At 36.1% G+C, this 15527-nt stretch overlaps 1 pseudogene; it reads right to left on the reverse strand.

The window, feature by feature from the left end:
- Positions 1-615: 615 nt before the first annotated feature.
- On the reverse strand, positions 616-12330 carry LOC103714837 (annotated as a pseudogene).
- Positions 12331-15527: the final 3197 nt, after the last annotated feature.

Genomic DNA, 15527 nt, shown 5'->3' on the forward strand with positions numbered 1-15527 from the left:
TATTAATGTGAGTTATATCAGCATATATTAGTCGGTATTATTTTTTTTATTAGCGTAATTCTATATCGGTCAATATTATTTATTTTTTTTTTAGTATGCATATATTATATTAATTTTTTTTGTATTAAGTATGTACATAAGTATATAAAACCTCTGAGATGTAACAAATATATGCATGGAGATTTTGACTGCACAACATTTTCAAAAAACTCATGAAGACTTCAGAGTTCAATTGTAGAAGAAAGTGATCAGCTACACAAATCTAGGGAAGCACCTCTTCAGGCATTTTAGTTTCCCAACTTCAGAATACAAGAAAATCCATCAGACTAAAGGATGTGGCGACATGGGCAGCACAATGAATTGACGGCATCATTGGACTCAAATGGTTTGTGCTGCCAAGTCGTCGCCTGAGTGTCAGAACATATTCACCATTGGCAGCCTTTCATCTCTTGCTAAGTCAAAAAACACAGCCAGCCCCTCGGTCCGCTCAACCAGAACTAGGGGATTCCTTTTGAGCTTCCTTTAACCACCATTAAGGTGTACAAGATGTTAGAACAAAATTATCATTCTGAACATTAGTTTGAGTTCCTTTTGACCAAAAATAAAAATGTAAACTTATGCAGAACTCTGATCAGAATGACCATTTGCTTATTCTCAATACCAGGCGAATCAAAGAATTCTGGTTTAAACACAGTAGGCCATTGTGGAAAAAAATACAAAACATTTAAAACGAAGGGTTTCTTACCTTCAAGGAAAAAAAAAAAAAAAAGACGTACAAGGAAAACAAATATGCCGCCATCTGAGAGATTTGACAGCATAACAAGCTAACTCATGCCTTAGAACATGTCGTCGGGTGTGTCTGGATCGTCAGCTCGTCGAGCAGTCTCTTGTGTGTCTCCACCGAGCATTCTCTTGCTCATGTTGGCTCTCTGCACCAGACGAACTAAAGCCTGCACAACCTCGGACATGGGTGGTCTGAACTCCGGCTCAGGCTGTCAAGATCCAAATCCCAAGCTAAGAAATTAATAAACTTTATCTAACCTATGTAACACAACAGTGCAGACAGATATGCTGGCTTTCAATTAAATTTAGGCTTTCATTTTAAATTTATTACGTCTAACACATGAAGCAATGTTTCAAAATGTTGTGGAACTGGTACTCAGTTGCGTGCCTTATAATCAGAATAGTAAATTAATGAATTTTTACACCATGCTTGCTAGAAAAAAGAATTAGATTATTTATTTTTTTCCAGTCTGTGCTACATTTACCTGAACACAGAGCGCAATAACATCAGCAAATCGTGAGAGTGACTTTGCAGGGTATAGCCCCTTGAGGGCTGGATCAACCCATCCTGTCCAATGCATCGATGTCATGGAGCTGAGGGGTTGCCCACCGAACCAATGACTGCTCAGATCGCAGCCTAGAGCTGTAGTGATGTTACAGCAATCAAAAACAAAACGATAAGATATTTTATTTCATTTGGATCTTGACTGGAGTCTAAAACAGATAAGAATACCTGTCAAAAGGCTCCATCCAGTCAAAAGCTCCAGCATGACCACTCCAAAACTGTACACATCACTCTTCAGAGTATACTGGCCTGACATGGCAACCTCAGGGGCACTGTATCCAGAACCCATGTCAGATCTAATGCCTGCAGAATTTAACTAAAAAATTTAGGAAAAACCTTCATAAAAACTCAATCCAGTATTACCAAAATTAGGCTATGGTAAATCAGGCCCATAAGGCTGTCACAGCAAGATAGGTCATTAATTATCTCAATACCTAAACAAAAAACAGGTGTCTCTGGTGTCTGAAGAACCCAACATGGGAAAATTAAAACTTGAACCAAGGGACACATCTGTGCTTTATATATGAAAGTATAAATATTTATTAATGTAAAATCCAATAAATAATCACTTGGACTGAACAACTATTTATTTTATAGAATGGTTTTAGCTTCGTTTGAAGTTATCCAAGGCTTCACAACTTTTTATATGGAAGTGCCAAGAGTTGGCACACAATTGGTGACAACATAAATTTGCTTTCAATTGTGATCTCCAAGAGACCAACACATCAAACAAACCCAAATTTGTGCATATGAGGCAGCTTTGTAAGTTTTCTACAAACTATTAGTCATATAATGGATAATCTAATGCAAGGCTCGCCGAACTAGTTACCATGGGTCATATCTGCCAGCTACCGGTTCGTTACGATATCTACACAATACCGTACTATAACAACCCAAGACCTCACCCAAAATGGCTAGCCGAAGGGTATTATTTGGATTCCTTGATCCTATATAAGTACACAAGATCTACCCAGCGAATAACCGATGTGGATTAAAACATACGCCCGCACGGATCCTCACATACTCTCCCTGTTCAAGCCCTGACGTTCTTATCAGGCTAAGGGTTCAAATTCATTCAATCTATTCACAAACAATACGATCAGCCTGTGGTCAACCCCAATGGATCTGCGCTGCAGTTGTCCCCTAGTCCACATAGGTTATGGGCCAGGTCCGCTCTGATATATTGTAACAACTCAGGACCTCACCCAAAATAGCTAGCCAGAAGGTATTATTTGGGTTCCTTGATCCTGTATAATACCCAAGATCTATCCAGCGAATAACGATGCAGGACTAAACACACGCCCGCACGGGTCCTTAAGTACCGGCCCGAGTCACACCAAACAACGGAACGAAGAGGGAGAAGAAGACAGAGGGGGGAGGCCAGAGATAATAACAGTAGCAGAGACCAAGCCTGCCGAACCACATCCTAAAATAAAAATGCTGATGAAGGGGGCAAGAAACATACTACCAGACAGATTATCTCCATAGCTTTAACTCTCATCTACCAAGCCCTTTCATGGTGGGGGTTGATAAAATAACAAAGAATAATTGCACCCCAAAATTCAAGTTAGGGTTTTTCTAAGGTAATCCTTGTACTCCTAAAAAATCAAATAATAGAATTTAGCCACCATTAATTTTTTTCTTTTTCCCTATTCACCAGAAACATACCTGTAAAATTGTTTACCAGACCCCCCCCCCCCCCCCCCCCCCCCCCCCCCCCCCCCGCCCTCTGTGTCTCCCACACATGCATGCACACATAAAATTGGCAAAATGATGTTAGAAAGAAAAACATTTTAGTTTCCATTCACTTTTACAAACCTTAATCATCGAAAGGATAAAAGATTGTGTGAATGAACATCAGCATTCCAATTATACTGAAACCAACCCGAAAAAAGGAAATCCGGAGTAAAAGGTTCTATATTCCACTTGTGGATGTGCTGTGAATCTGATCTTTACCTGAAATTCTGCATCAGGGATGAGGTTTGCAAGCCCACAATCTGAAAGGTAAGGAGTGAGTTCCATGTCCAACAGAATATTTGATGACTTGAAATTTTTATGAACAACAGATGGAGAACACACCTCATGCAGATACCTGATAATACATTGCAAGTAATAAAATGATTATAAACACCATAAGTTCAGTATTGAAGGAAACTATAACTTCAAAAATAGAAGGAAGAGTATTCACCACACATCAGAATTGCCACATAAATCAAAAAAAAAGGGGAAAAGATATTGATAATTCAAAAGCTACAAACTCATGCAGGAAAAAAAAAGCTTGAAAAGGAAACAATTAGGAACAGTAACAGAATCGATGATAATAACATTTATCCATCAATAATATGGAGATACTTCATGTAGTGAATAATCTGTCCGTGAACGTTGGCATATTTTTAGAAGATCATGATTATTCACAAATAATTCCCCAACCCAAAAAGCTAATTTATGAACTATAAAATTTTTGAAAAATATAAATGACTGCTAGACAACATATATGCTCGCGAACATCATGTGGCACCAAGAAAACATGATTGACACTCCAAATACTTAAATTTTACAAAGACAGCATTGCAATCAATTTAAATGCATGAAGTATCAATCATAATCCCATTAAAGAAATATCACATGTTCCGCAAGAATCAAATAGCATACTCACAAGGGTAGGTTAATGCTTATAAAACATCTTACCTATCAACACTATTTTATAACAAACCAAGTTGCTTGAAAACGGAGATGAAATATCGCACTGATTAGTTGGCGTGCTTCAAGATAATCCGATCAGAACAAAGGCTTAGGCATTAATCATATCAAAGGTTTAATAAATCCTAAAAGAAGGTAATCAACTTATTAGGAACTAAAAATGTCCTGAAAATGATAACCTTCCAAATAGACTAAAGGTTTCTGAAACCTTCAAAATGAGTTTTTCTATTTTAAAATTGTGAGATGATGAGGCATAAGGCTACATATAGTTTAACAAAGAAAAGAAATGTTGTCATGTTTTACTGATCATAAGAAAGTGCTGCTTTATAAACGTAAACAAAAATCTCAAATTAACTTTTTTCTTTACATCTGGAACCAAACTTGTTTTAATTGCATTGATGAAATAGCAGATAGGTTGCAGGACTATATCATCATCTACTGCCGACAAGTTTTAAGGTTTGGACAAAGAAAATTAAAGATAATATGTAGAATAATATCCCACTTACTCTAATACCCGTGCAGTACCGAGTGCAATCTTGACTCGGTTATTCCAAGACAATGGTTTACTGTATTCATCCAAGAGGTGAAGGAGATCGTGAAGCGAACCATTCTTGTGAAACTCATAAACCAGCAAGTGTTGTCCATGTTCAGAACAGTATCCCACCAGCTCAGTTTAAATTTGGGATGATGTAATCGTGAGATATTGGAGAACCAGCTCAATGAAGTTCTCAGTTGATTGGTTTAGCAAGGCTGAAGAATTTATTTTCTTCACAGCCAAAACCTACAAAAAACAATCACTAGGTAAATGCAGACAGAGATCAATCATTTGGTTCCCTTATTTCCCCTTTCAGAGTATTATTTACTATAATATATATATTATATATATATATATATATATATATATAACTAGCAATAATTTTGTTCAGATTTGGAAGAAATGACCAGCACATAGAAGAATAGACTGACTACGAATATTCTAGAAACCCATCAATGGAAGGATGAAAGGAAGAAATTGTTCATCCTAAAGACTACTTTCTTATTAATCTTAATATGTATGCTGACTTAAAAAATAAAGAAAAAAGAGATCAGGCAAGGAAATGCCACCTTGGAAAATTATTACTATCCTTATTGCGAACAAACACAAACACATCTAGGTATTTAATTCAAATGGCCAAAGCATGTAGTTCTCTGTGCTAAGAAGACAATAAATTGCTTTGCTAAAGAGAATTTTGAAGTGATTCTTTGTAGATAACCAGAAAATTTGTTTACCCAGACAACTCTTCTCTCTTGTGAACCAGGATGCTTTTCCACCAGCTGTTGAAGTTTTAGATAAGTGATTTTACCTAACAAAATGTTGTGAACAGTCATACAACATTGTCGACCCTAGAAAGAAAATATTCTGGCATTTTTATTACCAGTGTAAGCCTTTCTATTTCTTTTTTCTGCAATTTGCTCTCTGGGTAATAAGTTCTAGTTTACACTGTTTGAGAGGTCATTGCTCAATTATATTCTGCCCTATTTGCAGTCATACAGTAGAATTTTATGCTGTTACAAGCTAATAGTTGTGCTAGTATGATTTAGTTCAAATGATAAAATCCTAATAGAACATTATTTCTTTTAACTTTCAAAAAAATGTCTCGTTATCTATGGAAACATAGGCTTCATATGAAACATGTGTACTACTTACTTTTGAAATAAAAGACTTAAAATGCACAAGGAGAAATTAAAGAAAAGACCCGGTAAATTATCCATATCTCAAAAATGGGGGAAAGTAAGAAGCTTAAAATTCAAGTAAAATACATACCTTTCCATCACTAAATTGTGCCCTATAAACACGTCCAAAAGTGCCTTCACCAATAAGATTATCTATACTAAAACTATCAGTAGCCATCTGCAGATCAGCTACCGAATACACAGTTGCTTTTATGGGTGCTGTATTTGCTTTCTTCGCAACAGGCTTGTTGAGAAATCATCTTCATCAAAATGATTTGTGTCGATCCAATAGGAGGAGGTTTAAGGGCTAAACTGGAGCAGATGATGGCAACGTTGCTATGTTGATAGTATAGGATGTTTGGATAGATTTCATCTCTGCAACAGATTGTTCACATGAAATAAGCAAATCAAACATAGAGAATTTCAGGAATGACATAGCTAGTGGTGCAATTTGAAAGAAGTTATTAAACAAATTAATTAGCATCGTATCCAAGCAAGGACAATTTAACAGCTGGCCTTCCATGACTGCACGTGTGGAGTCTGCCATTCATGAAATGTTTCAAAGACCAGAACATGCTTCGGAACAAACATTTATTCAATAAAGTTCAGATAAACTTTGGTGGCTAAACAGCTCAGCTTGCTTCCTTCAAATGCATTTAGTGTCTCCCAGACACTGATGAAAGTAGAAAACTGTCCAGTGTTAAAGCTATCTGATACATAAACTTTAAAAAAGGGAAGATGTATCCATGCACAAAATAATAATCTTAAGTAATGTAAATGAATATGAAACATCTTGAGCAAGTGATTATGTGAAAACTGTGGTCTGTAAATGCGATATCACTCTAGAACTTAAAACTATAATTATACATTTAAGGAAAAGACGGAAAAACAAAAAATCAATGACACTTAAAGCATCTAAAGCTCTAGGCACTTCCTATTTGATAGTGCTTGACCATCCGAGTGGCTGAGAATTCAGGTATCATCATTTGCATTGAACTATCCTCTTATAGGAAAAACAAAAAACATCTATACCAAGGACAGCTGAAAGGTCTAAAAATTATTGGTTCAAGAAGGTAAGTACGTAAGTCTAGCAACCGGACTTTCAATCAGCCTTGCATTGGTGTCTACAACAAGTCCGCTTATGTAAACCTACAAGATACACAGAATACTTATTTGATATGTCCTATATGTCGATGCTCTGAATTCACCCACAATCTACACTGTGACGAAAAGAGGGTTGATTTTGCACTTGAAAACTCAAAGAAGTCTATTAAGTACATCATATCCACCAGTAGGGAGCAAGTCCTAAAATTGTGGAGCCACTATCAAAAATTTAGACCACACCACAGCAAATGCATATTGAGAGGATAATCTTTGAAGCAGGGAAGTCACAACAACTATGAACATGTTGGAGGACCTATCGCCTCCAAAAGCAGCAAGAGATATTCTTGTCTGACAACCTGAAGTTGTGTAAGTAGATCCAATGAATTGCTTAGAGAAGTCATACATATTAAACTTTACAAAAATGCCGAAGTTGATCGCCATTTACTTGCCCTAGTAACTTAAAAGTGAAGGACCACATTTTATGAGTAGTTTGATGAATGGCATGGAATAATAGAAAAGAGATTTCCCAGGTCCACATACTTGGGCAGCACCAACCAGGACTCGAGCCCAGAACCTCTGATTGCTAAACAAGGGTGTGACTGAGCACTGGCAGAAATTTTTTTTGGATAAGACAGTTTACAAAGAAATGGTACACACAATAATCCAAAATTAGAGATCATGCCATAGAGGATGATCACGCTCATTGGAGGCACATAACAATTACAAGATGTACACAACTTATCAACTGCTGACAAAGAATATCTCTTTGGCCTTTGCCAGACTACCAACGAACATTAAATATTTCCCCTCTGTATCCACTCAAGAGTACAGAGGCATCCAAAATGACAAGTTTGGATCTGGACTGAGCGGTTCCATTTGAGGGGGAAAAGACTGGAGCATAAATAATGGTAATAACATTTACCGTGCAATCTATATGAAGGAGGAAGAATGAAAAGTACAAGAAGAATGGGGAAAGGCTCAGCCGATTCTTCAGAAGAATTTACTGAAATAGGCAGACTTTATGGAGCTCAACAAAGCAAAGGATATACGGTGAAAGATCGATATCGCAAAATGAAATGACAAAAGCACCACCAGGTCAAGGATGGTCTAAGCTCAATTACAGACAGACCCTGGAACCACAATGACTTCCAAGCCATCAGGGAATAGCCAGAGATTAAGGAAGAACCACATATATTTGCAATAGCAGAACAGGGATAGCAGATTAGCTAGAAGCAGAACTATGAGCAATACATGAAGGTATAAAAGAAGACTTATTATATATAAGCAGAACCATGATAGAGTTAACACCATGGACACTGCTCATATGATACACGACAGAATTAAGGCAGCAAGTCCTCGTTAATTATACATATGATATTTTTGCTTCTACTGCAATTCAAGGATAGGCTAGTGCAAAGTGTGCACAGGCAAATAATAAAGTTACCTAACTGGTTAGCAAGATTTTAAGTGTCTTAGGGGGAAATATGTGCAGATTTTTTAAGCAACTGGTGAATCTAGTTTCCTTTTGCCTATAGAGAGACACGAAATCCTAGACAATTTTCATAATAAGATACAGTGTAATAGTTAAATCAATTAAGACTTGAGGCTCATTTGCAGATAAAAAGGTTGTGCCAACTATCAATATTTCAAGAGTTCAAGCTAGTCAAGATCCTTCATTTTTTGGAGTGCAGAAGAGTGCCATGTCATGTTGTGCTGGATCCCAAGGTCTAAATGTGGTAGATTTTAAAAAGAAAGTCCATACAAATAACACCAAATACATGGACATAAATCTATGAGAAGGTGAACATACATAAAAGACATCAATTAGACAAATAACCTAACAACAGAACCACTAACATAAACAGGTCTCAGACAGACAAACTAAAGCCCTGAACTTAGGAAACAAACTGAAGCATCACAAATTCAACTCAACAAAAACCAAAATAATGCTCCTTAGACCATAACAACCTTGCCAAAACCTACTTTACATTTCTTCATAATAGCATCAATTATCCACTCTCTTTTTTTATTTAGAGCCAAGACTTTCATCCAAAATTGGTGAACCCTGTTTTAATAAACAATGAACTGGATCGCATTATGTATCTTATTGAGAACTCTGAACTCAAAATGACTTTTTTCTGAGATTCTGCCCTACAGCTATTTCAGGAACTCATTTGAGTTGTTAATTAGAATATTGTTTACATTCTTGTATCATACCCAGACACATAATGAGGAAACTAAGTGAAAATATGGTGATTGCAAGATTAATCATACAGTGTTATCTAAATTCAATAGTTAAGAAAATAAAGATAGCTTACCCTAGCATATATAAACTGAGAAGAAGGTCGTGGGGTGTTGGAAGGGGAGGAGGGGATATACCTTTAACCTCATTTGAAGCAAGTGGGGTGAAAGGCTGATCTTCTTCGAGGGTTTCTTCCCTTGAAGATTTTTCGTGTTCGTTTTCTCATCAAGAAAAATGCAATAATTCCACCTATGACAAAAATAGATATAATGATTCCAGCTATTCCTCCAGCACCTATACCAGAACTTTTTCCACCGCCACCAGATGGACTGTTACTGCCACCAGATTGTTGACCACGGTTTCTTCGTCGACCTGGAGGAGGAGGTGTATATGGTGGGGGTGGAGGTGCAGATCCTGAGCTCCATGAGTTACCACCAGTCCTGTGAAAGAAGATAAGTGAGTGCTTTCCAAAAGTATCATCCTTGTCAGGTTATATGATGCTATCAAGGTCCATTAAGTACTCACTGAAGATTGTTATCGCCTTTAACTTGTCAGGAATCCATCCAGTGAAGCGGTTATTTGCAACATTCCTGAAAGCAAGGGCACATAAGGCTCTTCTTTATAATGCACAAAATATTTTTTCTATGCACAATATTATTTACTTACAAATCATCAAGAGGGAGATTGGCGAGGACATTTATAGAACCTGTAAGCTGATTATTTTGCAAGTATCTGCAGGATCGCAAATAGACATTAGTAGTAAGATTTGTAAGTGGTGTTAAATATCAAATTTAATTCATGAGCTTTGTGCTATTCGCCTTACAAGGTAGTCAAACTTGATAGGGAGTTAAAGCTCTCTGGAAGGTCACCTGTAAGAGATTGAAGGAGAGGTCCCTGCATCATAAAGTTTTCAACTTACTAATGAATGAAAGCAGGGAAGGGCAAAAAGATAGGTGAGAATTAGACTTGGGAAACTAGCATTTGCATATTCAAAAGTGAAGACATTCACTTATGAGTATCTAGGATAGCATGCCTTGCTAGAAGGACACAAAATTTATCACAAATGTTTTAAAGCAGTGTACACATGCAAGGCTAATATGGTATGATGACTATGAGATCAGCAAATAACTTTCATGATTCACAATCCAGTTAAGAATGTGGACAAGGTTGGCAGGAATTTGGTGCATGTCCTCAATTGTGCCATAGATGATTGTCCAAGAGAGCTGGGCTTTCCTCAACCGCAGAACGATGGTAGTTTCTTTTATACTATAGCAAGTAAACTAGATCCCAAGAGGAGTTTATAAGTTTGATAAAAGAAAGAGAGCTTAATTTACACTCACACTGTGGTGAGATTGGTAAGTTGCCCAAACATGTCACTCAAGTTGCCCTGCAGTTGATTATGGCCAAGATTTCTACAGATATCAACACTTCTTAGTTAAAAGCAAGAAAATAATTGCAAGCTAAAATGAAATAATTATATTTGCAAGGCTACTTACAAATATTTTAGTGGGACAATCCGAGAAATTGAATAAGGTACATTTCCGGCGAACTGATTTCCGGCAAGATTTCTGCAGATCAAATTTCTCATGGACAGTCACCATGAAATAAAGCAAATCGCTGATACCAACAAAGTTAGCATGACTTACAGTCTCTCAAGATTTGGAGGAAGATTATAAGGTATCTGTTGTCCACCTCCAAGATTATTATTGCTCATGTCACTGCATCAGTCTCATGAAATCAAAATCCAGCATCCATTTCTATGGTATCCAATAGTATATACATCATGAAAGAACTAGAGGACTCACAGCTCTGTTAGTGAAGTCATGCTTGACATCTGGTACCCCAATGAACCGGAAAGTTCCAAGCCAGACAATTTGCTGATAGAGTTCATAATATAAAACATATATCAGAAAAAGCATCAAGGCAATACATTGCACCTAAGGTTCAGAAAACTCATAACAATGTATCTCACATTGCTGTAACCGCTGAACCAGAGCATGTAACACCCAACCATGACTGTTCACAGGGATCACCACCACTTGAGTTCCAACCTGTCAGCTGGCCTGGTGATTGCAGGCTGCTGTACAGTACATTGAGAGCAGAAACTGCAAAGAACATTAGAGAAACATATGAATATAGAATAGTTAAGATTTAAATGTTATACCAACACCCCATGGATCAAGTCAGTTAAAGCACACGTCTATCAGATTCATGAAAGCTATGTTTTGTTATAGTAAGAGATAATAGCGGAATATAAATTTATCGACGAATTGAAATCAAACTGACAAAAATACTATAAATTTATCAACTAATATCTCCTTTTTTCCCCTTTTGCTTTATAGTTTGCAGAAGTAAATCATCAAATCATTCAATCCACTCCTCCCAACCTCAAAAGCAGAAAAGATCAGTGAAAAAGCCAAAGTACGATGACAACAGAAAGAAACCTTCTTTATATCAAGCCACTGACTTGTTTGCCACGAAGCGATGGTAGGATTCAGAGATATCTATTTTCGTTAAAAAAAACAACTCTACATTAGGAAAAACGATTTTTTCCTTAAAATTCAACAAAAACCCAAATGCCGAAACCTCCGGCAAAAGAAATATCCGATTTTTTCTCTAAATCCAAACAAAACCGCCCTCAACAGCTCAAAAGCCACCAAAAATACAGTTCAAAAAAAAAATAAAAAAATGCAGATTTTCCATCTTCTACAGCGAAAGTAAACAACACCCATCCAAAAAAGACCATAGATTCAACGACCAGAACAGCAAAATGCAGTGCCTCCCTCGTACCCACTACAGAAACACGCCTTTCGCTTCGGAACTAGCAAAGAAAATCACCAAAAAGAGGGCAAAAAAGCTGCTAGGAATGTTAAAGCGGAGCTCACCGTCAGCTGAGTCCGTGGCGCCATTGGCAACGCTCGGATTCCAGACCCAGATGCAGGCCAAAACAGCCCAAATCCCTACCATCCTCTTTTCTCTAACACCCTCCTTTGCCATCCTCTCTTCCTCCTTCCCTCCTCGGAGCCTCCGCTGGAATCAAAGCTGTCGCTTTTTTTTTATCGTTCTACTTTTTAGGCTCCGATGACTGGGCTTTCTTTATATTTATTTCACCGAGAGACGAAGGAAAGCTAGCTGGCATCATACAAGCGGCGAGAGACGAGTGAATCCAACCAAATCCAAAAGGCAAACTTATATTATTGTCAGATTTTGGCCGTTTCTTTTGCCTTTCTTCGGATTTTCTTAAGAAAAGCTTTCTGTAATCTAATCTTTCTTTACCGAGAGCTTAGATATTGACCGAGAAAGGGATGGATAAGTTTCAACAACAACATTTTTCAGGAAAAAAAAACTATTTTAGGAAAAAAATCTACCATTGACGCCGTTAGGGGTGAGAGAATCAGAGCCGTTGGATTGCGTGGATGCACTGGATGGAGATGGGATGCGATACAGGGATTTGTTGGGTGCGGCCCACCGCCCACAGTATGGAGGTCAGCGTATCCACCGGTCATGACTCATTACGGTGACTGGGGCCTGTGCGGAAATTTTTGTACGGGTGTCCGTATAAAAATATTTATACGTGGGCTTAGATCCACCGTCAGAATCTGCTACCGTTCAGGGTCCAATGTTGACCCTGAAATCGTTGACGGTGATTGAGATATGGAGGTAATCTGGTGCCAGCTGGCCTTTTAAAATACAATACTTCATGACAAGCATGCCTTCCAAGTCTTCCCATCTATAATACCAAGCAAGTGGGATCACCATGCTTGCTTTATTTCCTTTTCAAAATGAAAAATCTGAATTATTGTATTTGTTGCAATATGACATGAGTAATAGAGGATTTGCATTATTTACTACAAGTCAATTGAAGTGTTAATTTTCCATTGTTAAGATCTCTAAGCTACAAAAAATAATGAAAAAAGAGTGCTAGATGCTTTAAGGAAACTTAGACGATGGCATCTCAAATTGAAAGAAGAATTTAGCATGATAATTCATCAAATCCAAGAGGATGGTCATTTAAAAGAAAAAAATGTTGAGTGTAAAGCAATGCTGGTGCATAAAGAAGGTAATGGTTCTACTATTTGATCAATAAGGTAGAAAATTATATATTGTCAGAGAGAAACTGTTATTTAATTTTTTTTCCAAAATAAGTATGCCTAGCATCAACTTTGTATGAGGTGATACCCTTCTTCTATTAAAAATTGGAGAATATTTCAATATATGTATATACTAGCTATAGACTAGTATGTTACATGGGATTTGGTAATTGGTGCATCTTATACAAAGTTTATGAACATTGGTATGTTTTAATTGAGTTGTAAAAGAATAATTACAGTAGTGCAAGATGGCAGACTTTTAAAAAAATTTAGAAGTCTTTTAATAAATTCTGATTATCAATCTATTTGGCATGAAGATGAAGGTATTTGGATCTTCTTGACTTTTTTGAAATGCTTACATATGAATTAGTAGTTGACTTTATCTTAAGAATTTTTCGCTAAATAGATGGCAAGCTTTTAAAATTTTTTATGAGTCCTCCAATTAAAGTTCTATTTATCACTCTAAAATCTAAATAGGTATCTTTTTAACCAGTGTAGCATGGAAGATGAAGGTATTTGGAGCTTCTTAATTTTTCTATAACACATATGAAATTTTCTAAGAAAACATTAATTAATTCTTTATCTTGATAATTTTTTGCTAGATAGATAGCAAACTTTTACTATGTACACTTGGCAATATTTGCTATGTACATTTGGCAATGTTGGTGAAGATTTTGGAGCTTCTTAATTTTTCTGAAATACTCACATGAGGATTAGTAGATAGATTTATTTGAAAAAACTTTTACTAAATAGATGATAAGCTTTTAAATTTTTTTAAAAATCTTCTAATTAAAATTTTATTTATTACTTTAAATAGATATCCCTTCAATCTATGCGACACAGAAGATGAATACATTTTGAGCTTCTTAATTTTTCACAAAATATTTGCATGTAGAATTTTTTAAGAAAAGTTTAATAGATAAATTTATCTTAAGAATTTGTTGCGGGATAGACAGTAGGTTTTATTATGTATATTTAGTAATAATTTCTATATCTATTTGATAATATTATAATTTTTTTTACTGGAAAGATTAATTTTCAAAATATTATATTATATATCTATCAAGTTATTTTCAGAATGAATTTTTACAGCAATGCCCGTATTTAAAGCCATCGTTTCTACTGAAGCTTCATGGTACCATTCTCAAAACAGAAGCATTAATGTCTTCTCTTCTTTTTTTTTTTTTTTTTTTTTATCTAATGGGACTTAGCGAGGATTGTAGCTGTCAGATAAGTTGGGTGGCCGGGAGAGAAGTTAGATTGATTCAATTGATAACGCCTTTAAACAGAAACGGAAAGAGATGAGATCCTTCTTTATAATTTTATTAAATTCTTTAAAATTTATATAAATAAAACTCTTACTACTTCTATTAAAAGCTATTGAAGATTTGAAGGCACCAAATAGCTCGTGTTAACTCTTGTTAACTCTAAATATGATACGAACATCAAGCATTCGTTAAGTTTTTTTTTCTATTTTACATACAAGCTCGGTATAATTTAAATTCATTTGTTTAGATCTTTGTCTCACAAGTTTGGCGCCTGACTTCCCACATCTAATTTTTGCTTACAAATAAAAAAAAAATGTTTACTTTAATAAGATCGTAGTATGTCGACACCAGCACATGAGGGTTCACACAGATTATTAGATTATTATTTTATCTGTTGAAGTGCAGATTATTATTTTATGTTTGTGGGGTATGGAATATTACTTTGCTGATGGAAACCGGCCTGAAGTTGCTTGCACGTTAGTTCCCAAAACTTGAATTCTTTCAGGAGTTTGGCAACCTCACATGGTCCCAAGTGGGACATACTAAGCTCATGCTGCAAGCCAACAGCTCAAGATTAGACCTTGACAATCTAATCGACACTTTTCCATTAAGATAGTTAACACGTAAAGCAACAGGAATCATCTAAGTCCAATCAAGCATCATCTCAAATTATTTAGGTCAGGAGTCCTACATTACTCTTTGCTTCAATTAAACATCAAGGCAAAAAAATTGAAATGTATACCAAGTCCAAGACCTCTGGTGTCCCATATTTTTGTCCTCTGTCATGGAGCTAAGTTATCTATCCAAAACTATCATTATGTTAGGCCGAAAGCAAGACTCTTCCTCTGATCATCTTGAATCCTGTTGGCACACCACACCTAATGGTGAATTCATTAAATAAATATAAATTTTATAAGTTATTACACCATAACGTGCGTACATATTTTAAAAATAGTACGAAAGTTTTGAATCTTAGACACCTAAGAAATGCTGTTCTTATTATAAAAATACCAATAAACAATGACGGTTACTTAAGTCTCTAATATATGTTAATGTGGCAA

Source organism: Phoenix dactylifera, chromosome 15 (assembly GCF_009389715.1).
Source record: "Phoenix dactylifera cultivar Barhee BC4 chromosome 15, palm_55x_up_171113_PBpolish2nd_filt_p, whole genome shotgun sequence".
In the NCBI taxonomy this organism is placed as follows: domain Eukaryota; kingdom Viridiplantae; phylum Streptophyta; class Magnoliopsida; order Arecales; family Arecaceae; genus Phoenix; species Phoenix dactylifera.